At 43.7% G+C, this 27455-nt stretch overlaps 1 pseudogene; it reads right to left on the bottom strand.

The window, feature by feature from the left end:
• Positions 1-5382: 5382 nt before the first annotated feature.
• Positions 5383-27455, bottom strand: part of LOC136465071 (carboxylesterase 15-like) — a 33515-nt pseudogene continuing 11442 nt past the window's right edge.

Genomic DNA, 27455 nt, shown 5'->3' with positions numbered 1-27455 from the left:
TATATTCCACTAGTAGAGAACAGACCTTTGTTCCTCAACCAAAATGGACTCTAGTCCCGGCATTTTTTGCGCCCGGGACTAGAGAGACCTTTAGTCCCGGTTGTAGCCACCAACCGGGACTAAAGGTCCCTGCCCAATGGCTACTGCGCCAGACAGAGGTGGCAGTGGCAGAGACCTTTAGTCCCGGTTGGAACCACCAACCGGGACTAAAGGTAGACTTTTACTCCCGGTTGGCTACTCCCGGGCCGTGGCTGCGCCGGGGGTTGAAAAGTTACCTTTAGTCCCGGTTGGAGCCACCAACCGAGACTAAAGGTCCCCCTTTATATCCCGGCCGTCTCCTTCTTCCTCCCCGAGCCCGAGCTCAGCACATTTTCAAGCTCACTGCACCAGTGTTCTTGCTTCCTCCCACCATTGTTCCTCCATCCATTCTTCGATTTCTCTGTCGATTTCTTCGATTCCTCTGTCGATTCTTCAGTTGTAAAGGTTACCAATCTCATACTCTCATTTTTCATCATTGGCTTATCTCATATTGTTCACTATATATATATTCTTTTTATGTTTTTTTATTTGTAAACAATTTGAGCTCAAAATAACTTATAGTTTGCATATTTGGATGAAGAAAGGTTAAAGTAGGTATTTAAAATTAGTATTCACTTTTTTATTTCTAGCATGCATAGCACACTTCATTATTTAGAGATATAGATAATTTTATAGTTTTTTAATTTTATTTGTTTATAAAATGAGAAATTTATAGTGTATTAAAAAATGAGTATAGAGAGTAGATGGCAACTGTTTTCGGGTCCTCGGCCTCTCATGGGTTTCTAAAGCGACTTAGGCCGGGCCTCCCTCTCATTCCATGCGGCAAGTGTCGTGATGAGACCAAGATTGTGATGGAGTACCGAGTGAAGAAGGAGGGTCCCAACAATGGTCGTATCTTCTACAAGTGTCCGGATCGCAATGTGAGTTATTTTATCGTATTTTATGATTATGGTTAGTTTATACCTATTTTCATGATGGTTGTGATTAAAGTTCTAATTTTTTATTTTAATTTCAGTGGGATGGCAGTGGACAATGTTCAGGCTTCTACTGGGAGGAAGAGTATATTGAACTCATGCAAAAATATCTTTCACAACAGGCAGATACGGCGGCTAATGAGGCAGTGATCCAGCCGAAGAAGCCCAAAGATGTTGCACAATCGGGGGATCTGTCTGTTTTAGTTGAGATTGGTCGCGAAATCCTTGTGCTCCTGAAATGTATTTTAGCTTTAGTTCTTTTAGTGGTAGTTGGGATTGTCTACATTGTAGCGATGCTTTCATAAATTTGTACCTTTTGTGGTGGCACGCATGTTGCATAAATAGTTAATTATGATCTAGGTTTTAATATGGTATTTATGTCATGTAATGCAGATGAGCCGGCATTGGATGTACAATGCTGATCGCCGCTCCCAAGAGTTCATTGACGGCGTGCATTCTTTGTTACGTGCGGCCGAGGCAAACAAACGCGATGGTTTCATGTGCTGCCCATGTGCCATATGTAAGAAGACGGTGGAATATCCTTGCTCAAGGACTCTTCATTCATACTTGTTCAAGTCGGGTTTCATGCCAAACTATATTTGTTGGACAAAGCACGGAGAAACTGGCGTTGTAATGGAAGAAGGTGAAGAAGAACAATGGGACGACAATGATATTATTCCCGATGGTGCGTGCTTCAATGATACTGCAATGGGAGAAGCTGAAGAAGAGGTAGCCGCAGAAGATGAGCCTGCTGATGATCTTTGTCAGGTCATTCGTGACGCACAAAGAGAATGTGAAAGTGAAAAGGAGAAGATCAAGTTCGAGCAGAAGCTAGAAGATCACAAGAAATTGTTGTACCCAACTTGTGATGCAGGGCAGAAAAAGTTGGGAACCACACTAGAATTGCTGCAATAGAAGACAAAGAATGATGTATCTGACAAGGGATTTGGAGAGTTACTAAAAATCCAAAAGAAGATGCTTCCGAAGGATAATGAATTGCCCGCCACTACCTACGATGCAAAACAAGTTGTCTGTCCTACGGGGCTAGAAATCGAGAAGATACATGCATGTCCTAATGACTGCATCATGTACCGTGGCAAAGAGTATGAGAAATTGGATGCATGCCCGGTATGCCATGCATCGCGGTATAAGATCAAACGAGATGACCCTGGTGATGTTGAGGGCGAACGTCCGCGGAAGAAAATCCCTGCCAAGGTTATATGGTATGCTCCTATAATACCACGCTTGAAACGTCTGTTCAGAAACAAAGAACATGCAAAATTGTTGCGATGGCACAAAGAAGACCGTAAGGTAGACAATATGTTGAGACACCCTGCTGATGGGTCCCAGTGGAGAGCAATCGACAGAGAATTCCTAGAGTTTGCAAATGACGTAAGAAACTTAAGGTTTGCTTTAAGTACAGATGGTATAAATCCTTTTGGAGAGCAGAACAGTAGTCATAGCACTTGGCCTGTTACTCTAAGTATCTACAACCTTTCTCCTTGGTTATGCATGAAGCGGAAGTTCATTATGATGCCTGTGCTCATCCAAGGCCCGAAGCAACCTGGTAATGACATCGATGTGTACCTGAGACCACTTATTGACGAACTTCTCATTTTGTGGAATAAAGAAGGTGTACGTGTGTGGGATGAGTACAAACAGGAACACTTTGATCTGCGAGCATTGTTGTTCGTAACAATCAATGATTGGCCTGCTCTAAGTAATCTTTCAGGATAGTCAAACAAGGGATATAATGCATGCACACACTGCTTCGGTGATATTAGAGGTGTATTCTTGAAAAAATATCAAAAGGTCGTGTACCTTGGCCATCATCGATTTCTTCCTGCAAATCACCCCATAAGAAAGAAAGGCAAGCATTTTAAAGGAAAGGCAGACCACCTGACCAAGCCTCGCAACTGAACCGGTGAGGATGTACTCGATATGGTCAATGATGTGAAAGTCGTCTTTGGAAGAGGACATGGTAGCCAACCTGTTCCGAACGACGCTAACGGTCATGCACCTATGTGGAAGAAGAAGTCCATATTTTGGGACCTACCCTATTAGCAAGTCCTAGAGGTCCGCAGCTTGATCGACGTGATGCACCTGACGAAGAATCTTTGTGTGAACCTGCTAGGCTTCATGGGTGTGTATGGAAAGTCTAAGGACACATTTGAAGCACGACAGGACCTGCGTTGTTTGAGAGAAAGAGACAACCTGCATCTAGAGAAGATAGATGATGGACGCCATTACCTATGTCCTGCCAGCTACACTCTAAGCAAAGAGGAGAAGGAAATCATGTTTGAATGCTTAAACAACATCAAGGTACCATCTGGATTCTCCTCGAATATAAAGGGTATTATAAATGTGCCAGAGAAGAAATTCTGTAACTTAAAGTCCTATGACTGTCACGTTCTCATGACGCAATTACTTCCAGTTGCATTAAGAGGAATTCTACCTCCAAATGTACGTCTAGCCACCGTGAAGCTATGTGTATTCCTCAATGCAATTTCTCAGAAGGCAATTGATCCAACTGATCTAGCTAAACTACATAATGATGTGGTTCAATGTCTCGTTAGCTTTGAGTTGGTGTACCCTCCTTCCTTCTTTGATATCATGACACACCTCCTAGTTCACCTAGTCAAGGAGATTTTCATTCTCGGTCCTATGTTCCTACACAACATGTTCCCCTTAGAGAGATTCATGGGAGTCCTGAAGAAATATGTTCACAATCGTGCTCGCCCAGAAGGAAGCATCGCCAAGGGCTATGGAACAGAAGAGGTCATTGAGTTCTGTGTTGACTTTATTCCTGACCTTGACTCGATTAGTGTTTCTGAATCGAGACATGAGGGGAGACTAAGCGGAAAGGGGACACTAGGGAGGAAAACATATATTGGTACGCAGGATGATTATTTCAATAAAGCGCACTACACAGTTCTACAGAACTCCTCTTTGGTAGATCCGTATATTGAGACACACAAGGATCTCTTACAATCCGAGTTTCTAGGGAAGACTGAAGTTTGGATTACGCGTAAGCACATAGAAACTTTCGGCGGTTGGCTGCAAAAAAAATGTCAAGGTGATGAGAGCATCCATGAGCAACTGTATTTATTGGCTATGCAACCATCATGGCATATCGTCACATACAAAGGGTACGAGATAAATGGGAACATATTCTACATAGTAGCCCAAGATAAAAGGAGTACCAACCAAAACAGTGGTGTCCGCATAGATGCCACAGACCCGAATGGGAATAAGCAGACATATTATGGCCGCATAGATGAAATATGGGAACTAGAATATGCACCTACTTTGAAGATCCCATTGTTCAAGTGCCAATAGGTCAAGGTGACCGGAGGCGGGGTAACAGTAGACAACGAGTATGGAATGACAACAGTAGACCTTAGTAATATTGGGTACAAAGACGAACCATTCGTCCTTGCCAAGGATGTGAATCAAGTGTTCTATGTCAATGATATGTCTACCAAACCAAAAAGAGGGAAAAACGATAATGACTCAACCAAAGAGCCAAAGCGCCACATGGTTCTTTCAGGGAAAAGAGTCATCGTGGGAATTGAGGACAAGTCGGACATGTCAGAAGATTATGAAAAGGATGACCGAATTCCGCCCTTCAAAGTGAACAAAGACCCTAGCATCTTGGTAAATGATGAGGACATTCCATGGTTACGACGCGATCATAACCAAGGGACATACGTAAAGAAGAAGTTCACTGCTATGCCCACTTGATGATATAGTGATTTAATGTAGTGTGTGTTTGAGATATTATGTAATAATTGTGAATTCAGATGTTTATTATGTCGTGTTTTAGATTAAATCAATGTTTGATTTGGTGGGATTTCTCTCTCAAAAAGTTAAATTAGGATATTGAGTGATGAAAAATTAAAATATTAACGTTAAAATGATGTGAAAACAAATTTCCTATCCAAAACCAATAGTTTTAATAATTTTAATTAAACACTACATTTTTGCATTAATGAAATAATAAATATTAGTTACATTATGTTTTATAATTATAACAAAAAATAAAAAAGTTAGGTTATAGATTTTTCCTATGTGCAATAAAGAAAAAAAAATCCATATTTTTAACAAAATAATTTTATGCCTTTTATTTAATTTACTATGTATTTAACAAGAGTATTGCATTTTATTAAAAAAATTTGCTCAAAACAGGAGGGAAATGAAACTGCAACCCACCTTTACTCCCGGGTGGGAAGCCCACCCGGGAGTAAAGGTGGGCTGCAGTTTCGTGGCCCGCCAAAAAAACCCTTTACTCCCGGTGCGTGTTACCAACCGGGAGTAAAGGTATACCTTTACTCCCGGTTGGTAACACACACCGGGAGTAATGGGACCTTTACTTCCGGTTGGTAACACGCACCGGGAGTAAAGGACCTTCACTCCCGGCTGGTGGCTGGCACCAGGAGTAAATCTCCCTGGTATATAAGCACCAGTGCCTGGCGTAGATCGATCCCCTCCTCTTCTTCCTCGTCGAACAGCCACCCTTTCTCCTCTTCTTCCTCACGCCGCCACCGGTCGCCACACCACCTCGCGCCAATGAGCCCTCCACCGCGCATGCCTCCGCATTCATGAGGTGAGTTCTCTCAGCTTTCGCATTCTGGGTCGAAGACAAAGAACCTGTGGCCCTAGCCCCCTCTGAACACGGCAACACGGCAAGTTCGACCGGCTTCCCCATCGCCGTCAACCTAGCGGCATAGTCCTGTATGCGGTCGTGCAGCACGTCCTGGTCTGGGTCCACGATGAGCAGCGGTGGGAAGGCGACGTCGTCCAGTGGGACGCTGTCCGGCCTAAACGGGTTGGCTGCCGGGTCACGCAGACGAGCAGTGCCAGGTGCCACGCCTGGTCGAATAGCGCCATGCCATGTTCGTCAACAAGGCCAGCCGCCTCAGACGCCGTCCTCTCCTCGGCGGCAAAGAAGGGCTAGAGCAGGACGCACCCGGCGATCCGAATGATGGGGTCGAGGGCGAGCTGCCCGCTGCCGTACCGGACGGCGACGTGGTGCGCGATGTTGCCACCGACCGAGTCGCCGCAGACGAACACCCTACCTAGGTCGGCCGAGTCGTCAGCCAGCCATGGGTCGGCCTCGGCCTGGGCGTGGAGCCATGACAGGATGACTCGGTGTCGCGGTGCGTCGCGGGGAGGCAGTGCTTGGGCGCCAGGCGATAGTCGGTGGAGAGCACAAGCGCCGGGAGCTCCGCAGCGAGCCTGAGCGCGCCGGCATGGAAGTGGGTTAGCTCGAAGCTACACAGGCAGAAGCCGCCGCCGTGGAAGTAGATGAGCACCGGTAGCTTATTATTGGCAGTTGTCGTGTTGTCGTCGGTGGGCCTGTACATGCGGAGGCGGAGCGCATGCGCAGCGTTGTAGACGACGTCCTTCCACTGGACGGGCAGGTTGGATGGCACCTCGCCCTAGAGAGGGAGCGTAGAGTATTCCACGGAGCGCATCACGGTGCCGTCGCTAAGAAGTTGCACGATGCCGAGGCAGTCATCCACGACGTGCGGCGCGGTCGCTAAGAAGTTCACTCCTCGGCTAGCTCCACGACGTTTAGGGTTTATACGGCGGAGCACCGCCACCCTCGTTAGGGTTTATACGGTGGAGCACTACCACCCTCGTTCGCCCTAGGGTTTAGGGTTTATACGGCAGAGCACCGCCGCCCTCGTTCGCCCTAGGGTTTAGGGTTTATACGGTGGAGCACCGCCACCCTCGTTCACCCATGTGTACAAACATATATACAACGGAGCGGAGCACCGCCACTCTCGTCACACCGCCCTCTCTCGCGGCCGAGTCGATCAACATTCGTATTATCGTTATCGTTAACGCTAAACAATCACACTAGGGCGAATTGCATCGGTGACTAGGGCGAACCGCGTTGTTGATGTCACCGACATGGTTCGCCCTAGTCACCGACGCAATTCACCCTCAGCCGTTTATGTATAGCCCTAATTCGCCCTAGTACCGACGCAGTTCACCCTAGTGTGGCAAATTGCATCCGTGACCGAGGGGCAAGATTTAATAATGCATATTGTTCGTAGATTTTACGCATGTAATCAAAGATTTTACGTACTATATATTGGTTTTGTTTTTTGAAGCTAGATGGCCGACCCGAGAAACATGGATGAGGAGGAGTTGATGATGAATTTGATCAACACTGGCACTCAAGTTGCCGGCGATGATGGTGCTAAAAATAACGTGCAAGAGGATGCAGATGACGGGAGTCAGTACTTAGCTCTTGAACAAAATAAGCAACAACATATTGGCCAAGTATATATTTTTTATTATTAGCTATTTATATTATCATATGTCTTATGTGTGCTCATGACATTAAAAATAATGTTTATGTTTTGTAGCCCTCTGGATCGACATCAACAACTACAATGAAGAGTAAAAATGTTCGAGGTCCCAAAAAGCCATTGGAGGGCCGCTTCATCATCTTGGAGTTCAATGTGAATATAGGCGAACCGGGGGGGGCAAATAAAATGAAATTCGTGCACCACTGTGGTTACCTTGTACGGGACCGGCTCCTGATCAGTACCCGCAAATGGAAGAAGAAGACCAATGCTCCTCATATCAGTTTTGTCTTCGATCGTGACAAGACGTTAATTTGAAATGATGTCTTGGAACATTTCACGCTCCAAACAGATGGTTATGATGATATAATAGATGGTGATGAATTGAAGGAGCGAGTTAGGGATTGGGCAATGAAGAAGATGGCCACCCAGTTTCAGACTTGGAAGAAACACCTATACACGACGTATGTCAAGAAGAACATAGCACCAGATTTTACTGTCCCAGGCCCGATCTCAAAGCAGAGGCCCTATTAGGATGAGTTTGTGCAGTACAAGATGTCGAAAGAGGGTGTGAGTCGGGTGATAAAGAACCAACGTAATGCCCAACAGAAGACATACCACCATAACTTAGGATCAGGTGGCTACCCGACTGCCATTAAGAAGTGGAACAAAATGGAAGCAGACCTTCTTGCCAAGGGTATCACACCAGAATCACTCGAGTGGGGAGAGCGTGCAAAGAATTGGTTTTTCGCTCATGGGGGAACACTAGACCAGGAGACAGGGAAGTGCGTTTATGGCACAAGACTACAAGAAGCAGCAGAAAGATTGTTTTATGCTCAGAGAGCTACTACTAGTGGTGCGTTCAGGCCCAACAGAGAGAAGGATGAACTGACATACGCCATCGGGACTATTGAACACGGTGGCCGAACTAGAGGCAAAGGAAGTGTCTCTTGGGAGCATGGATTCCCTCAGGACAGACCTTCCTACAAAAACCGCCAGAGAAAGAAGGAAGAAGAGGCACAATGGCTCTAGAGGTTGGAGGAAGCGGTGCATGAAGCACAGGAGCGGGAAAAAAACCTTGAAGCGAGAATGCAGGAGGAAATCAGAAGGCAAGTGCAAATAGCAGTGAGTGAAAGCAAGCAGGCATCAGAGCCAGGAATCAACATTAGCCAATCTGTTTAGTTGAAAAGCAACTGTGCTTCCATGGAGATACCAAATCAAGGGGACACAGGACTGCGCTTCCCTGTGGATGACGTCACTGAACCTTGTATATCGTGTGAGCTACACATTCCGAAGGGGAATTCCACAATCAAGGTGGCTATCGGTCTTGTTAATCCTATCGACCGAACCAAGACACCAAGGATTCATAGGAATATAATCCAAGAAGGATATGCTACCATCTTGGTAGATAAAGCTGAAAAAGGTTTTAGTGATTTGCCTCTTGACATTCCTGGAGGTGATGGCGAGAAGACTCTCGGAGAAGCAGAGAAGACATTCATTCTATGGCGCAAGTGCTACATCATCATTCCTGGGATGTCACCTCCACCTCCTCCTAAACTACCTCACCATAGGTGTGGATGAAAACACTACATCATTAATTTATATTGGCTTAAATAATTAACAATCTGCTCATAATAATATGTCATTCCTTTTTTTGTAGCAGATCCTCCCCCAACCTAAGTCCAATTGTTCAATCGCCAGATCATCATAGTGCTCTGTACGATGACAATGTGTTGGAAGGCGAGGCTGCATCCACACCATCTCCAAGGAGGTCTCCAACGCCGCTGCCGCCACCTCCAAGGAGGTCTCCAACGCCGCTGCCACCACCTCCAAGGAGGTCTCCAACGCCTCCCCCGCCCCCACCTACCAAGAAGCCAAGTACTAGCAAGAGGCCAGCCCCGCAAATGAAGAACCAGCCCTCGCCAACAAAGAAAGCCACCGTGAAACCAAGGGCTATTCCCAAAATAATATCTGAAGAGAAGAAAGAAGTAACTGATGCATATAAAAAAGATATGTCCAGATTCTATGATAAACTTAAAAAGGATCAAGAAGCAAGGAGTAACCCAGAGAAACTATACTTTTTTGTAGCTCCAGATATTCTAAGAAAAAAGGTGGCTTCTTACCAGCAACAACAGCGAGAATCTCGTAAGTCATCCAAAGCAACGTTAACGGACTATGACCGCACTCTCACCAAGTCAATTGAGGTGACATAGAAAAAGAAGCGGGTAGGGAAAGGAGTTGCACAACTCGAACAACAATTGCACCAATCAGTTCCCCCGCTAGTTGTTGGTAATGAATATGGTTCGAATTTAGGATTAATGCATCAGACAAACATACCTCTGGATATCGATTTGGATCACCTTGGTGAATTTATTGAAGAGACTGGTCTCGACCTTTACCATATGTTTGGTGATGGAAACATTGAGAGTGCGGCGGAGGTTGATATTTGGAAGAAAAAATTTGTACTAGGCTAGAGTCTATACAACCCTCAAGCCTTAGGTGATCTAGGGATGCAAATGTACCTGCTAAATAAGTGATACATGCAGGCGTCTACCGGTGGATACTTCTGCGTTGGTGTCAGAATTAGAGATGAACATTGGCTCTATGGCGATGATGTTATGTATGTTGACTTTGTAGAATTTCATCAACTATGCCACCTATCCTCTCTGGACAAAGTTATCATTAGCTGCTATTGCCTGTAAGTAATAATTCTTTTGATATATTATTAAACTCATCATATGTGTGTATATGCATATAAATTATCCTAACAAGTACTATATATATATGCAGATTTACAATGACAGAGTGCAGAAAGAAAGGCTGCAATGAAATTGGTTTTGTTGATCCCCATATAGTATTCAAAGATCCAGTTACTCCAAAGCCTAATTGGAAGTCTGAGTCAGAGAGTAACATCATGAACTTCTTAGTGAACCAACGCCACAAGAAGGATATACTCTTTCCCTACAACTTCAAGTGAGTGTTAATAATGTCGATCATCCTTAATGGCTCATATGTTGATTCTAGTTAATTAATGAGTGTTATGCGTTATATCCTATAAACACATGCAGCAATCACTGGATATTGATGGACATCGATTTGGTGAAAAGTCACTTGATAATCTATGACTCGATGAGAAAACCACAACAAGACTACCAAGATATGATAAATATTATCCAGAGGTAATTTCGGTATCTCTAGCAACTATATATACACACAAACATGATGATTAACTATATCTAATGATGTGGCAAATTTTTTATTGGGCAGTATTTGGAAAACCTTTATTGAGAAGCAACACATGGGAAAATGCAAAGCGCCACTAAATGTAATCCCTTTGAAAGTAAGTCCCCTAAATCGCATCATCTTTATTAATTAAACATATAGCTTTCACCGGATCATCAGATTGGATGACAAATCTTTTTCTCGTAAAGTGGTGTCTGAGGCAGGAATAGGGGAACAACTACTGTGGTTATTATGTTTGCAAGTTTATCAAGGAGAACTCCCAAAGAACTCCTACAGAGAGACTCAAAGTACGTTCAAAATACACTATATATTCATTTAATTATTATTATTGATTGTGTTACTATGTCTTTATATATATATGTATGTACATATATTAATTTATTTTCCTTTAATTCAAACCTATAGGCTCGATGGTTGGAGGAAAAGGTCATACGACAAGACTAGATCAAAGCAATTTAAGAGTCTATAGCCAGATTTTTTAATGACCAGGTCATCGATTCCAAGGGCGAGTTCTACTTTGACCCAACACTGCCATGGAAGCCAAGTTAGAGGATGAGAGGAAAATTGTTATATCACAACAACTATAAAATACACATATGCATGCATGCATGTAAATATATATATGATGCATGCATGCATATATATATATAGTTCTATGCTTGAATTGTGTCATTTAATACGTTCATTGTGCTTGAACCGAAACATACTAATATGACTTCGAAAACCTATTTTGAAAAGAAAACAAAAAAATGAAAAGAAAAGAAAAAAGAAAAAAAATAACCTTTAGTCCCGGTTGGTATTACCAACCGGTACTAAAGGGTGCCGGCCTCGTGGCATATCAGGAGGCACCTTTAGTCCCGGTTGGTGTTACCCACCGGGACTAAAGGTCCCCCTTTAGTCCCGGATGCTTGCTCCCGGGTGGGGAACCGGGACTAGAGGGGGTTCCCCACTAGGAGTAAAGGTCGTCTCTGTACCAGTGTTCAACAAAACTATATATTGTTCGATAGTATCAGTTTGCCTGCAATATGCATTTTCATTGGAAGGCGTTCTTTCGATCCCCTAGTCTAAAGTTTCGCTAGTAAAATTTACGGTAGTGTTAGCGCCCGGACATCCGGATGGATGCCCAAGCCTGCACTCTCTTTTGGGCTCCATGCGGGACCCGCGCTGCCCGAGCGAGAAGAGGGGAGGGGGGCAGCGCCTCTTGTTCAGAGGGACCTGGTCTCGGTGTCGTTTGGATGCCCAGCCAGCGCCAGGAGGACACACTGAGTTGAGGAGGAAGATGCAACATCCGGTCTACTTTGGAAACATGCAGATGCAACACTTGCAACATATGTCTGAAGACAGATGAAACACTTGAAACATGCATATGAAACACTTGGAAAACACGCCTAAAAACGCTTGAAACCATTATAAACATACACAACATCCAAATAAAATACTTGCAAACATATGTGTGAAACATATACAACATCTAGGTAAACACACTAGCAACATACATCTGAAAAGACAGATGAAACATTTGGAACACAAGCTTGCAACATACGTGTACAACCATTGCAACATATGCAACATCCTAAGCACTTGCAACATACTTGTAAAACATCTAAAATGCTTGGAAGATATGGTTTCAAGCGCAAAAACTACTTGCTCCTTGGACGAGAAATGGAGTCGACATGGAGCTCGATGCCTGCATGGAGCTCGATGCCGCAGAGTGGTGAGGGGAAAGCCAGCGGGCGGGCAGCTACGTGGTCCTAGCATGTGGCTGCTCGACTCTAGAGACAGGGTGTGTGGTGCCCCACAGCGAGGTGCTCCTGCAGTGGAGGCGCTAGCATTGCCCACGGCGAGTGCATGGTCTGTTTGCGAGGACCGTGGTGGGGCGCCCTTGTGGTGGAGGTGGTAGCGCCGCTTGCTTATGGCGAGCGCATGCGCTGCCTGCGGGACTATGGTGAGGTGCCCTTGCGGTGGAGGTGGTAGTGCTACCCGCAACGAGCTCTTGTGGTACTTACGGCGAGCGACCCTGCGCTAGAGAAGGTGATAAGTGGGTGGGGCATTGCAGTGGAGTCGAACGCTGATGTTTGATAGTGTGGTGGATAAGGAGTGGGTCAATGGGTGCGTCTGGGCGAATGGGGGTGGCTGGGCACCCTATTCTAATCGTTATTGTAAATTTATATTACTTTAGCTCTTGAGGCTCCAAACAGTAGGTCTAAAGCGTCGTCTAAAGTTTAGCCAACCTCACAAAAAATTTAGATCATATAAGTGAACTAAAGTGGTCTTAAGTTTTAGTCCTCAACATTACTCAACTAAACTTTAGATCATACACCCTCCATCCCAAAAAGAGCGATGTTATGAGATTTTCAGACAGACTAGTCACTACCCCAGATCTAGACATCACTGCCGGTTCAAAAACCCACTTCACTGCCGGATTTTGAACCGACAGTGGCATACCGGCAGTGATGGGGGGTTGACATCACTGCCGGTCCTTAAAAACCGATACTAATCTATAGGAAACAGTGTTGGTTCCTGGCTCCACCCTGCAGTGTCCAGTTGAACAACATTACCGGTTTGTAGTGCCAACCGACAGTGATGGTTGCTTCAAGAGTGTCGGTTCTTGGCTCAAGCCAGCAGTGTTGAGCAAGCCTACACTATCGGTTCATGGATCAAACCGGCAGTGTTGTAGTAAATATCAGTGTCGGTTCATGGATCAAACCGGTAGTGTTCTCATAACTATCAGTGTCGGTTCATGGTTCAAGCCGGTAGTGTTGAGTAAGCCAACACTATCGGTTCATGAATCAAACCGGCAATGTTGTAGTAAATATCAGTGTCGGTTCATGGATCAAACCAGCAATGTTCTTATAACTATCAGTGTCGGTTCATGGTTCAAGCCAGCAGTGTTGAGCAAGCCAACACTATCAGTTTCCTTCTAACCGGCAGTGATGGTTACGACAACACTGCCGGTTTGTTGCTAATCGACGGTGATGGCCCGTTCGTATTTTATTGTTTTATAATTTATTTTAATTTATATTTTTTCATGGAATCGTGTTTCACTTTATATACGCTACGTAGACCATAGGTCCATCAATATTAAACATTACAAATGTTACGATTACAATTCAAATGTTCTTATCCACATCTCGATCCCTCAAAATAAAAAAGAAATGTTCTTGGACTTCACACATGCTTCTCGGACTTCCTACAATAATCTGGCGAGCCGCTCTGGGCCATACTGGTCCTTGTACTTCACGGATTGTGCAATAGAAAATACTCCATCTTTTTCCAATACCTCGGCTAAGATGAATTTTGCCAGCTCCGATTGTAGTGCGGTGATCTCCATGTCTAGCAGCCTTTCGTGCTTAAATTTCTTGCGCTGTCATTCAAAAATGATGATATCCAAAGAGGAACAGTAAATCATTTTGTTGAATTATTAACAGACATAAATGAAATGGAGATTATACACACCAACTTATCGGCTTCTTCTGATTTCCCATAGATGTAGCGAAGCATTGCCCACATTACATAAAACCTACATTCATTGTTTCTCGCTGGCTGTGATAGGTACTTCCCCTCCATTTCGACAACCTTGAATGGGACCGGCGTCCCACCAATATGTCTTCTTCGGACACTAAGCAACATTAAAAGGAGAAACATTAGAAAGCGGTATGTGTAATTAGAAAATAATAGTTATTAGGATCGCTTACTAATTCAGCACTACCACTAGTGCATCCAGATGATGAAATGGTTTTTTCTTCGAGTCCCACACCTCGAGTAGATTTTTGGCAAGATTAACACAAATGAAGATGAAATGGTTGCTGCAATCACAGAATCCTAATTATCGAATAATCTTAACGAAAAAAGAAGCATAAAATTAAAAGCCGAGAACACATACTTGCAGTTGTAGGCTAGAAGTATGTGGGTTTTCTTCTTCATCGTGAATTCATCAAAAATAGCAATCAATCTCTGTTTTAGGTCTTCCACGTCACATCCATAGAGGCCTAGACATGTCCTCTCATTGACGTGCATGGGGTCTAAGAAGCCTATGTAATCCCATTTGCTTTTTAGAATGCAAAATTTTACTATACACCTACATAAAATTATAGAAAGTGCTCAAAAGTTAACAATTTGTGTCTCGAGAGAGTAGTTAATTGTAATATCGTGCGTGTAGGGTACTTACATAGTCCACAGCATCAACATTTGAACATCGAGAGAGCGTTTCTGGTATAGCTAGAACAAGCACTCCCACTCGACATCGAACTTCTCTTCTTCAGAATATTGGAAAACATGTGGTGAACGGATAATAACCTCAAAACCAAAGTCGTCCGTCTCTGTTGCTTGAGCCATGTAATATTCATGTAACTGGCACATATATGTTGTTAGATTTTTATACTCATGACCGGGAACCAAAAGATTGCCCCTTTCATACTTCATTGCCGGTGTTCCCGTCCCTTGTACATCATAATAGATGTTCGCGGCCTCTTCCATGGTTAAATCAGGGTTGTCTTCGACTAACTTCATAATGTTCCTTAAATCTTTATTGTGTATTTCTTCGTCTCTTGTTGTAGCGTATTTATTCTGTGTTTGCCTTTTGAATTTGGACTTCAACAAAAATGGAGGCAGTGAGGCACATAGATTGAAGAAACTAACACAATCTTCCTTTGAGATGTGTGCTGTAAATTTGTCTTTCATCAAGGTGGTAATATTGCCACTGAACGACCTTTTTCTTTTATGTTGGTCTAGTTTGGAAGCATTAGTGACCGAATCTAAGGACCTTTCCTGCGACTGCGAGGATGTCCTTGATCTTGTTTTGGGCTGAGGTGGAGGAGGAGGATGACGACGAGAATTCTATTTTCTCGGCGCTGATGAAGATGGAGGAGGAGGAGGAGTCTCTTTTCTCTGGGCTAATGAAGATGGAGTCGGACGAGGAGGAATAGAAGGTGACCTCTATCTTCTCGGGGGTGATGGCTCCAGGTGAGGAGGGGAGTGATCTCTATTGGGAGATGATTAGTGATCATCGTGGGTGGGCGAAGACTCACAGCCGTCCTCATCATCAGAGGACAATTGATGGTCAAGCTTAATGAAGCGCTTGCGCTAGGTGACTTGAGAGCCCTTGTTTTGACCAAGTTTCGGCCTATCTTCCGCTACGGGGTACTCAATGGGTATCTTGTTATACTTCTTATCAAGTATTCTGTCAATGGTGACACGAGCATACCCCAGTGGAATTAGGTGGCCATTAATTGTCCCGTCTCCCGGAGGCCAGGCCTGGCCGAGCACCGCCTTGTCCTTTGTCCATTCCTGATGAATGTACAACCTGACATTGATGGGTTCAGTGATGTCGTCCACCGGATGAGGCACATTTGCCTCATCTTCGTCGAGCGGGGTCGATCCGCAGCTGCTGCGACCCCTAAACTGTGGGCTAAAGGCACTAGGAGTAGGGTTTTTTGGTACTACTGACGCCTTAGACAGCAAAATTTGTTCGACTCGCGCTTCAACGGTCGCCTCAATCTGTGCTTCCATTCTATCTTGCATCTCTTTTAGTCTCCTCAAATACTCTGCCTCATGTTCCGCTCTACCCCTCGAGCGGCTCCAGTAAGTGTTAGATTCTTGGGGGAATGCTAGCTTCCAAGGAACAACACCGGTTCCTCTAGTGCGACTAGGGTGTTCCTTGGTTTTGAGTGCTTGGGTGAGCATGTCTTTCTCCCTATTAGAAGTGCGAGTCCCTTGCCTCACCTCCTCAGTTACCTGGGAGATCCTCTGGATGAGTTCGCTCATGGGTTGATTTGAGGAGCTAAAGCTCCTGTCCTCGGCGTGCCGTACATTTCTCCCCATACAGTATAATCCTGATTTGGGCTCCCAATCGGCGGTCTCAACCTGAATGCCTTCCTCAGCAAGGCGATCCATCTTTTGAAGTTCTGCTTCAAATTCTGTCATCTTTTTGGTGTAGCCACGAGAGTCGAGATGATGAGGATTCGTTGCTTTCTGCGAATTCTCCTTATTCTTCCTACTCAGTTCTATGTACTCCTCGGATAACCTATATTCCTTGAAAGCTTGCCAGAAGTCCTTCTGCTTGCTAAACTGTCCACCATCGAAATCTGGCTCTTTATTTTGTAGGACAAAATTCTTGTACAATGTCCCCTTGAAATTCTTGAAGCATGTCCCCATGATTTCTTTTGCTTTTTTCTTGACTAACTCCCTGTCATACTCGGTTGGGAAAGTAAAATACTCTAGGATCTTGACATCCCATATGTAATCCTTCTCGCTTTCGGGAACCCTCCTGTTAACACTGGATTTTGGTCAACTTTGGAGGATGACAGGTGGACCCGCATGCGGGAAGAAGGATATTCGGCAAACAAAACGAGCGGTCGGCTAAATGCTTGTGCAGTCGGTTACTTCAGAAGGTGGTGACTCCATTCGGGAAAGCAGAAGATGGCAGGCAAAGCCGATCAAAAAGATGAAAGTTGTAATAATAAAGGACTCTGAGAGTTTAGGGCAAGGAATCGTAGTTTCCAAGTTTGTTTAAGAGTTCCTTTGTAAATCGTAGTCTTTTAGGACTCGTGTTTTGTCTAGGGTATAAATATGGACCCTCGACCATTGTAATAGGGGTTCACAACCAAATCAATACAACTGGCCCCGTGCCAACTTTCGAGTCCTTTTGTCGTGTCGTTGAGTTCTTCGAGAGGAGTCATCGATCCGTCGACCTCCGTAAGTTCTGACAACCTTGTTATCATGTTTAGTATCATGCGGTGGATTTAGACGTGATGCAAGTAGTCTTGTTTGTTTTCAATGATCGTGCGGTGGATCTTTGCTTGACAATCAAGAAGTCTTTGCTTATGCTTTGTTTATGAGTAGATACCGTGCGGCAGGCGTTTGCTCAATATGCTTAGTGAAAGCAAGACAGTTATCGGCTCTATTAGATACGGCAAAATCTAAATAGATTCATTAAGTTATCCTGTGTTGCATGTTTTAAATATTTTATATATTTGTAACACACTTCTGCCCAATCTAGATTGATATTGTTCGGCCCTCTCTTATGGTTTTATTCGTGCTTCAATGATCATTGCTTCTCATATTACCTTTGCAAATAGATAACATGCTCATAATGGCTGAATTATTTTAATCTAGATTGTCACATGTCGTGGGTTCATACATGTTAATTACGTTTAAGCTTTAACGAAACTAGGTGTCGTGCGGCAGATGCAGGTTTTAGATTAGTTTAATCGTGTTTATTTGCATGTTCCTTCTTCATGGACCCCAACTCGGCTGAACTGCTGAGCTTGGTTATGCATTAACTCATAATTAATTTCACTTGTTCAAACATGTCTTCCCATGCACATGCATTCAGCAATCGGATCTTTACGTGTGTTCATCTTACGATTAGCTGAATGGTTTATAAACTTGTTGGCAGACAGCTTCCTATAGCTGTATGTCATTGTAAGTGGCTTCAGGGCCATATATATGGAACTGTCTGGTCTCACCCAATATGTTCCGGTTTGCCATTTAACTGTTTTATCCCTTGTTAGTTTTTTTCAGGTCAAACTGACTGGCACGTTTCCGGATCACGAAGCACCCGGGGACCCGATTGAAGCCACGCTTTCTGGCTTGCTATGTGTGAGGCACAGTGTGTCACATTTTGTGTCAACACACTTTTTGGCATGCCCGGTGGGACAATCTGTTAGTTCAAGATGGCGTCTGAGATCAACAATGATCATGTTCTGGATGTGAGCATGGCAGAATTGCCAGATAATTACAGGGATTTAGTGCTACAAGCATGTGAGCAATACCAACGGAAGTGTTTGATGTCTTTTTCCAAAAACAAGAGCAACAAAGTGTTTCAAAAGCAGTCAATGCCAAGGGTTCTTCTTCCACATCAAACTGATTACACTGAAGAGGAGGATGCTCAGAAGATGGCAGCCCTGGTTTATAAAGCTATGGGAGAAACCATGACAAACCATCACACAGCTTTTCTGAATACCTTTTAGGCAATCATGATCAGTACTTTTGGTCCAATGGTTGATAAATACTTTGAAGAAAATGTTGGCCCACTCAGTGGACCGACACTTTTCAATGTTCCAAAGCATCAAGAGAAGCCTGTTGGAAAAGAAGGAGCATCGACTTCAAATATAGGTGGATTGACTCACACTAAAAAGCAATCACATCCCACCTATGGCCAGGTAACATTTGGTACCACAGGAGAAGTGCCACCTTCAGCTTATAGAGTTTCTCCAGCATCAAACAGATTGCAGAAGAATATGTATGGAGATGGGTATCAAGAATTTACTGATTACAATGCTATCAATGCTGTGCCAAATCCAGGGTATAGGAGTGTTTCAGGATTGCCTTCTGGAGTGCAAGTACAAGGAAATTAGGATTCAGGCATTGATGTTTTGATGCACAGGATGGCTGATATGATGCAGAATCAGTTCGGCTTGAAGCCAAAAAATCAATCCTATTCATACAAGTCTCCTTATCCAGAGTGGTACAATAGAGTGGTGTTACCTCCAAGGGTGAAGCCTCCAACAGATTTGACCAAGTTTTCTAGTCAAGATGATACTAGTACCATAGAGCATGTCAGTCGGTACTTAATGCAGCTTGGAGAAGCTGCTTCAGATGAAGCTTGGAGGATTCGATATTTTCCTTTGTCTCTTATAGGACCGGCTTTCACGTGGTTCACGTCTTTACCAGCTCATTCCATTGGTACGTGGGCAGAGCTAGAGCAGAAGTTTCATTCATATTTCTACACGGGTACTAATAAGAAGAAGTTGGTCGATCTCATGAGTCTGAGGATGAGAACAAATGAGACACCATTGGAATATCTTCGTAGATTTAGGGAGACCAAGAATATGTGTTATTCTCTGAATTTACCAGATGATCAACTACCTGGAATAGCTATAGCAGGAATGTTGCCGAATATCAGGGAGAAGTTGTTCGGCATGGAGTTTGATGATCTTGGCCAACTTGCACAATGTTTAGCAGCTATGAGTAATCAAGCCCAAGGATTCAGGAGAGATAATCGCTTTTAGAAGAACAATGCCACTAATGAGGTGTATCAAGGTTTTCTGGAGGAAGCGACTGAGTATATTGATGAAGATGAGATAGCTGCATCTGAGTTGAATTGGGCAAAGGAGCCTACTCAAATTAGTCAACGCTGGTTGAAACAACAAAAGGGAACCTATGATTTTGATGTTACTAAGGCAGACAGGCTTTTTGCATTATTGATGAAGGAAGGACGCATCAAGCTACCAGAAGGACATCCCATGCTACGTCCTGAAGGAGTGAAAGACAAAAAGTATTGCGGCTTCCATAACACTAATTCTCACTCTATCAATGATTGCCGAGTGTTCAGAATACGAATCTAGAAAGCTATCCAAGAGGGACATTTGAAGTTTGATGGCAAGATGAGAATTGATGATCAGCCTTTTCCACAAAATATGATTTCTTTCTCTGTGAATATGGTCTCTGCCAATGATCTCAAAGGTAAAGGCAAGATGAAGGTGTTGACTTCTAATAGAGCAAAGAAAAGTGGTGCTGTTGACCCGGATCGGCAAGTCACCAGTAGAGAGCTGCAGCAATGAGTTCGGTTTCAGAATAGCCGAACCGAGAAAGGTCAAACTTCCAAACCCAGAGTTACATCACGTATTTTGCTAAACAAGTGGCAGAGAGAGCAAGAGAAGGAATACTATAAGAAGCAATGGTTTATGGAAGAATGCTGGAGGTATGAGGAAGAGGTATACCGAAGGGAGCAAGAAGAATACATGACAGAACAGGAGCAGTCTCATTGGGGTTGTTCATTCTTTAGGCATTGTTGGAATGAAGGCTTGAGGTTGCTTGCTAGAAATAATTGTCCGGAGTGTAGTGCTCAGTACTCCGAGTATAGGCAATCTCGAGTCAACCGCCGTCCCATCTATGAAAAACTTGGAACGAAGGTTTCTGAAGATGATCGGCGCTTAAAAATAGATGATTTTGAGAATCAGCAAAGGAAAAGATTTGCAGGTCAAGGTTGGATTCATGATAGGGTGCATGATGAAGAAGCTGATTCCTATAGATACGTATGGCAAAAAGGACAGTGGTGTCCTCTAGGCCTGAGCAAAAGTCAGAAAATAAGAGTTCAACGGTTGAGGAATAGGGAGTTGAAACAGGAAGTTACCGAAACAAAGCAAATATGGCATCCTAAGAAGAAGCCTGATGGATCTGGTCCTTCGGCTGATGCTTGCATGGCTTTCTTCCTCCCATCAGAGTTTATAGCTCCCGAAAGCCAAGATGTCCAAGAAGAGGTGTACTCTGATTTTGATGAAAGTGAATGTCAGGATTTGATGGCTCAACTTGTATTAACACAGCAGGCTGTTTTTGACAAACCAATCAAGAATCGTCACTTGAGACCACTCTATTTAAAGGGATATGTCAATGGCAAGCCTTTAACTAAGATGTTTGTTGATGGAGGGGCTGATATCAATATCATGCCTTATACTACCTTCAGAAAGCTTGGGATGACTAATGAAGAATTGTTGAAAACTGACATGGTGCTTAGAGACTTTGCTGGCAACCCTTCCGATACCCGAGGTGCTATCCATGTCGAGCTGACTATTGGGTCGAAAACTCTGATTACTACCTTTTTTGTCATTGATGGCAAGGGGGCATATAGTCTACTCTTGGGCAGAGATTGGATCCATGCTAATTGCTGCATTCCTTCAACCATGCATCAAATTCTCATTCAATGGATTGGAGATGACGTTGAAGTTGTACATGCTGATGATTCGGTAAGTGTTGCTGCCACAGAATCTACCTACTGGGAATATGAAGGCATCGATTGTTTCTCTAGAAAAGTGTGGAAAGAAGGTCCTGTAAATGTTTTCAGCGAGGGCCAACAGCCGATCCAAGCAGTCGGCTCTCATAGTAATTTTTAATGGGAAATCCTGTCGATGGCAACAAAGGAAAGTTGGGACATGGTTTTATGTCGGCTGATAAGTTGGAAGAAATTGATGTTGGTGATGGTTCTAAGCCAAGGCCGATGTATATTAGTGCAAAGTTAGACCCAGAATATAAATCAAAATTGATAGATCTGTTGAAAGAGTTTAAAGATTGTTTTGCTTGGGATTACACGGAAATGCCTGGATTGGATCGTTCCATTGTTGAGCATCGATTACCCATTAAACCTGGATTTCATCCTTACAAACAACCTCCACGGAAGATATACAAAGAGGAGGTATTGGCCGATGTGAAGAAGGAGGTTGAAAGATTAATAGAAGCAAACTTCATTCGGCCATGCAAGTATGCAGAGTGGATTTCAAATATAGTACCGGTATACAAGAAAAATAGAAAAATGAGGGTTTGCATAGATTTCAGAAATCTTAATAAGGCCACTCCCATGGATGGTTACCCAATGCCAGTTGCCGATTTACTAGTAGATGCAGCAGCAGGTTATGAAGTCATTAGTTTTATGGATGGTAATGCTGGCTATAATCAAATTTTTAGGGCATTGAAAAATATTGAGAAAAATAAAATACGCGTTGCCAAGTATTATAACAAAAGGGTTAGGCTGAAGCAATTTGTAGAAGGAGACTTGGTTTGGAAAACTATATTGCTAGTTGGAACAAAGGATAGAGCGTTTGGCAAATGGTCTCCAAATTGGGAAGGTCCTTTCCGAATAGTAGAATATGTACCTGGCAATGCATACATATTGAAGACTTTATTTGGGGAGGAGTTTACCAGAGCTATCAATGGAAGATTTCTTAAGAAATATTACCCCAGTGTTGAGGTTGGTTCATGAACGTAGATCAGAAAAGCCGATAAAGGGGAAATCGCCTTTAGCCTAAAAAATAAAACTGAGAATAGCCGATATTGTTCATATCGCCTTTAGCACAAGATAGCCGATGCAGTTTGCATCGCCTCTAGCACAAGAATGTTTATGCAAGACCAGGGTGTTTTTAGCATTTTTCTAACAGTCGCAGCCAGAATTTTACCGAAAAGAATCAAAGAAATAACTATTCTTCCAAAAGACAAGTTTATTTACAGAAGTCCATCCTAATACAAACTACTCCTCAAATAACTTGTTGAGGATGGACTAGGGATTTGTGGACTCGGCAAGGGCGACGACATGATCATCGTAGACCTCCAGACGCTCATCGATGTCGTCGATCTCGTCCGGGCATCCTCCAGTGAAGCCGACTGGCTGGAAGGAGTAGTCTTCGTTGGTTCAGGAGGTCATTGCCGCCAGCCCAAGAGAAACACCAAGGTGCACACCTTGGATGACAGCCTGATCAACACGGCCGTCCACAGCATCAAGGCGTGCCTCGGATGTATTCCCCTGGGCATTCACCTTGTCGGCAACCTTGTTCGCCGCCGCCTTCAGGCGATCGTTCTCCGCAGAAAGAGCTGGGCAGAAAAGAAAAAAATGGGTCAGCAAGCGGGGGAAGCCAGAATGATAAAACCAAATGAAGGTATCAAACTGGTGATGGCGTCATAGAGTTGCTTCCGCTGGTCCTCCCATTCAGCTTGCTCAATGCCGAATTTCTTGGAGACGTCGCCTAGCTCCTCCTGGGCCTTGTCCCTCTCCTGGTGAAACTTGAGTGCTTCCTCGTGAGAATATGGATGGTGTGCATCTGCTGGTTCTGCCGGACCCCAAGGATTGGGATGATAGGAGCTTGAAGAGCTGGAGGATCTAGAGGAGCCAGATGATAGAGTTCCCGGTTGAGCTGCTGTCGCCGGAGGAAGGAGATATATTGGCTGGAGCTGATGACCCTTATCCTGATGAATGAGGAAGAAAAAAATCGAAACTAAGAGATGAACGAGAAAATCACAAGGGGGCAAAAAGCCGATTCGTACCCACGGCGCCGGCAGCGCGATGCTCTGCTTCCTTCCGCCTCTCCGTCGGCAGGTCGCTTGCCACGGTCGCCGCTGTTTGCCATTTGCTTTGGTGGAGGTTAGGGTTTTCTTCTGGAATGAATCGAACAAAGGAAGTGGAGGAGACAGGTATGAGAACGCTAAAATGGAGATAGCAATGAAGGCTAACGGAAGGGTCTATTTATAAGCCGGAGCGAAGAATCGTGGTGAATTCCACAGAGTCGTGGGGCGAGAATGCCGAACGATGGAGTAGGGTTTTTCCCTTTCAGCTGGACCGCTACTGGGCTGGGCCAGGCATGGATTAAGTTGGGTGTCGTTCGACTATCTCCCTAATTTATTGGAGCCAACATTGTTCGGCTATACCCTCACAACATTTAAATTAGGATTCGTTCGGCTATCGGGAGAACGGAGACAATCGGCTACATTCTAATCGAGAAATTTAAGGGAAAATGGCCGATTGTTTTTTCAAACGAATGAAAATATGTAAACATAAAGTTGATTAAATCAAGGGACAGAGGATATCACACTTAAGTTTATTACAAGCCCAATGTCTACTTGTTCAGAAGCTGATTGATTGCCTCTATGGCTTCAGTCCTGATTCGGCTAACATTATCTAGCACTTTCTGATCCTCATCTTCAGAACTCTGGATGCTAGATAACTTAGTTTTGATTTGCTGATCTTCTTTGATGGCCGAAGTTATCTTTAGTGAAGCTGCTTCTATGTTCTTCGGCAAATTAGCTATATGGGCCCTATGAGACTGAATTTTGGCGTTCAGTTCGGCTAGTTGAGCTTCTAGTCTGCTTTTTTCATCCTCCATGGCTTTCAGTTCAGGCTCCAAGGTTGTCAAGGAATTTCTTGTAGTCTAGATATGAGAGTGAAGATCTTTAATCTCTAGCTTCTTCAAAGATCTATCCTTCTGCAAAGTAGCCCTCGAAGATATGTTCTTGGTTGCCCTTCTCACCATGGCAAAGTGGTCATCAAGATGGGCTGCAGATTCTAGGGGGGCCTTGAGAGCAGAAGGGATATCTTGATCAATGAGTTCAAGGAGGTCTCTTATCTGATCTGCATCCTGAACCAGACTAATGGTATCCTTGTTCAGCAGAATGATCACCTCTTTTAGCCGAGCCTGATTTTCCAGCGATAAGGTTTGTTGAGAAGTAATCTCTTCACCTTTCTCAATGATGTAGTCCTCAATAGAGATGGAGTAGCTGGTGGTCGGTTTAGTGATGTTCTTCTAAAAGAAAAGAGAAGAAAGGAGGTGTTAGCCGATTGGGTGAATTTGCTAAAATATAGTGTAAGATAAGGCATTACCTGCTGAACTGATTGATCATCAGGATGGGTTATACCCTGGCTTGCTGGAGGACTTGGCTGAATGTTCAGAAGGGACGGGTTTGGAGCTTGATCAGGAGAAGTTTCCCTTACCAGTTCATCTAAGATTTCATCTATTCTCAATAAAGTAAATGATAATGAGCATAAGGGATAGATGTTATTTAAAAAAAAGAAAAAAAAGAGAATTGGTTGAACGATGTTACCTATAGTCTCATCAGATTTATGAGCCTTTGAACCTTCAGCCTCATGAGTCTCTGAAGCTTCACTGTCATGGATTTCTTCATTTTCGGTGGAAACTTCAGGAGTTGGTTTTACAGCTGCTGAGGTGCTGCCTAGTCTAGGAATTTCGACTTGTGGCTGCAATGGAAGTAATGAATATAGAGGTGGTCAGGTTTACTGCTAAGTGGGGTTGTTAACCTGATAGAGAATAAAAGGTTCATATCTTAAGAGATAATTTGGCTTTCTTGGTCCTTGGTTTCTTGGGTAAGAGAAAACTTTCAGGTGTTTTCCTTTTGCTTTTTCCTCTTGAAGATGCAGCAGCTGAAGTAGCAGGAGTTCTCATGAGTGCCTTTAAAGGTACTGAATCCAAAGTTGCAGGAATTTTCATGAATTCCTTTAATTTTGGAGCATCAAACCACAGAGCAGGCTTGGGACCAGCTAAATAGTACTGGATTGCTTTGGCAGGGGGAGTAGACTCAAGATCCTGTGCATAACCAGATGTTAAAATAAGAAGTGAATTCAAGAGCAGGAAATGATGAGCATAATGAAATTACCTCACTATCAGAAGTAAAATCGGGCTGCAAGTTTTTGCATAAAGGATGAACTGATATATTGAAGATATGAGCATGCCATTCTTGCCACCAAGAGACAAAGAAGGGATGAGCAACATCTATTAGCCCAAATGGAGATGGTTTGTATGTTGGCAATTCCCATCCTAATTCAAAGATTTTCTTGGCTTCCATTCTTTCTGTTATTACTTCCCTTGACTTTATGATTGTTGAGAAGAGGAATCTTAGAGGCAGCTGGCCACATCCTAATTGTCTAGCCACCATATTTGGATAGTAGAATTCATAGGTGGACTGCATTAACCTCCCATGATGAAATTTGGCTGGCAAAGTGCAAGGTTTGATAAAGAAGTTAAAGATCTCCGTGGATTCTTAACCTGAACAACCAATTTCATAGTTAAACTTGCAGGGCAAAGTTAAATTTTCATTTTCTCTATAAGGGAACCAGAGTACATTGCCGAATCCTTTGAAAAACAGCTTGAAGAAATGACCAATGTCTATGTCAATGCTGATAGATGATGCTGCTTCCCCATAAGTCTGACAAGCCTTAACCTTTGCTGTACTACCTTTAGCATAGTTAACTGAAGGAAAACTTAGATTGAAGAGGCTCACAGGGGTTATCTGATGCATGTATAGCTGGAGCCACATTTGAATTAGCCACCAGGGACCATTCACACAAGAGATTTCTCCACCTTGGCGCATCTGAAGAGTAATCTGATGCATCATATGATAAACAGACCCTAAGAGATATTTGCCTAGTGGGATCTGAGTGCCTGCAGCTAAGTCTTCAGCCATCACCATGTGATTCAGAGTTGGTCATTGGATTTTCCACAGAAGATGAATCTGCATAGCCACATATTCATGAAGGCTTTCAACTCTTTGTCAGAAATGGTGCCAGATGCATTCATGTAGTTCTAGATGTATTTGACCCATCCACATCCAGAGCTGACGGCTCTTTGATTACTTTTGCTCTTGTACTTATGAGGGTATACTGGTAGTGACACGTTCAAGCCAATCATCATGAACACGTCGGCTAGAGTGATGGTCATCATACCATGGCCGAAGATGAAGGCATTAATGGTGTCAGACCAAAAATGGGAAGCTGCTATCAAAAGGGAATCGTTTCTGGGTGTTTCTGCTAAGGATAATTCCAGACAATGACTAATGTCTTGACTTTCCCAGTGGCTGCTGCTTTTCTCCAGCATTCTCCTGTACCAATTTCGCCATCCAGTGATTGGGGGAAATGGCCAATTCTTGAACGTGTTTGGCCATCGGTTTGGCAAGGTGATCCCAGATTTGAAAGGGATTCTTTGGGTTTCCTTCTCGATAATTTCAAAAGGGTCAGGATTTCCCATTGGGCCGAGGAAATAGGAATCGGGGTTGGCAGCATAAGGGATCAAAATCTGATTCTTGTATTCCTTTAAAGGGTGATTGAAATCAAAGAGGAATAAGCCAAAAGAAGAACGGGAAGATCAAGTGGAAATTGCCGAATATAAGTGAAGTTTACCTCTGGAATTTCATCCTGGGTCGCCATTGAAGATTCGAAGTGGGTCCGAGGTTGCGCTGAAAGCTTGAATTTTTTTGGACAGCAGCTGCAGTGTTGAACGGTGCTGACCTAGGAGGAAGAAGGAGCTTGTGGTCAATTTCAGAATAAAACAACTTTTATCCCGAAATTGAGGGGGCATGTGTTAACACTAGATTTTGGTCGACTTTGGAGGATGATAGGTGGACCCGCATGCGGGAAGAAGGATATTCGGCAAACAAAACGAGCGGTCGGCTAAATGCTTGTGCAGTCGGTTACTTCAGAAGGTGGTGACTCCATTCGGGAAAGCAGAAGATGGCAGGCAAAGCCGATCGAAAAGATGAAAGTTGTAATAATAAAGGACTCTGAGAGTTTAGGGCAAGGAATCGTAGTTTCCAAGTTTGTTTAAGAGTT

Source organism: Miscanthus floridulus, chromosome 7, assembly GCF_019320115.1.
Source record: "Miscanthus floridulus cultivar M001 chromosome 7, ASM1932011v1, whole genome shotgun sequence".
Taxonomy (NCBI): domain Eukaryota; kingdom Viridiplantae; phylum Streptophyta; class Magnoliopsida; order Poales; family Poaceae; genus Miscanthus; species Miscanthus floridulus.
The sequence above is the reverse complement of the archived record's forward strand: the minus strand, read 5'-3'. Positions and strand labels throughout refer to the sequence as shown.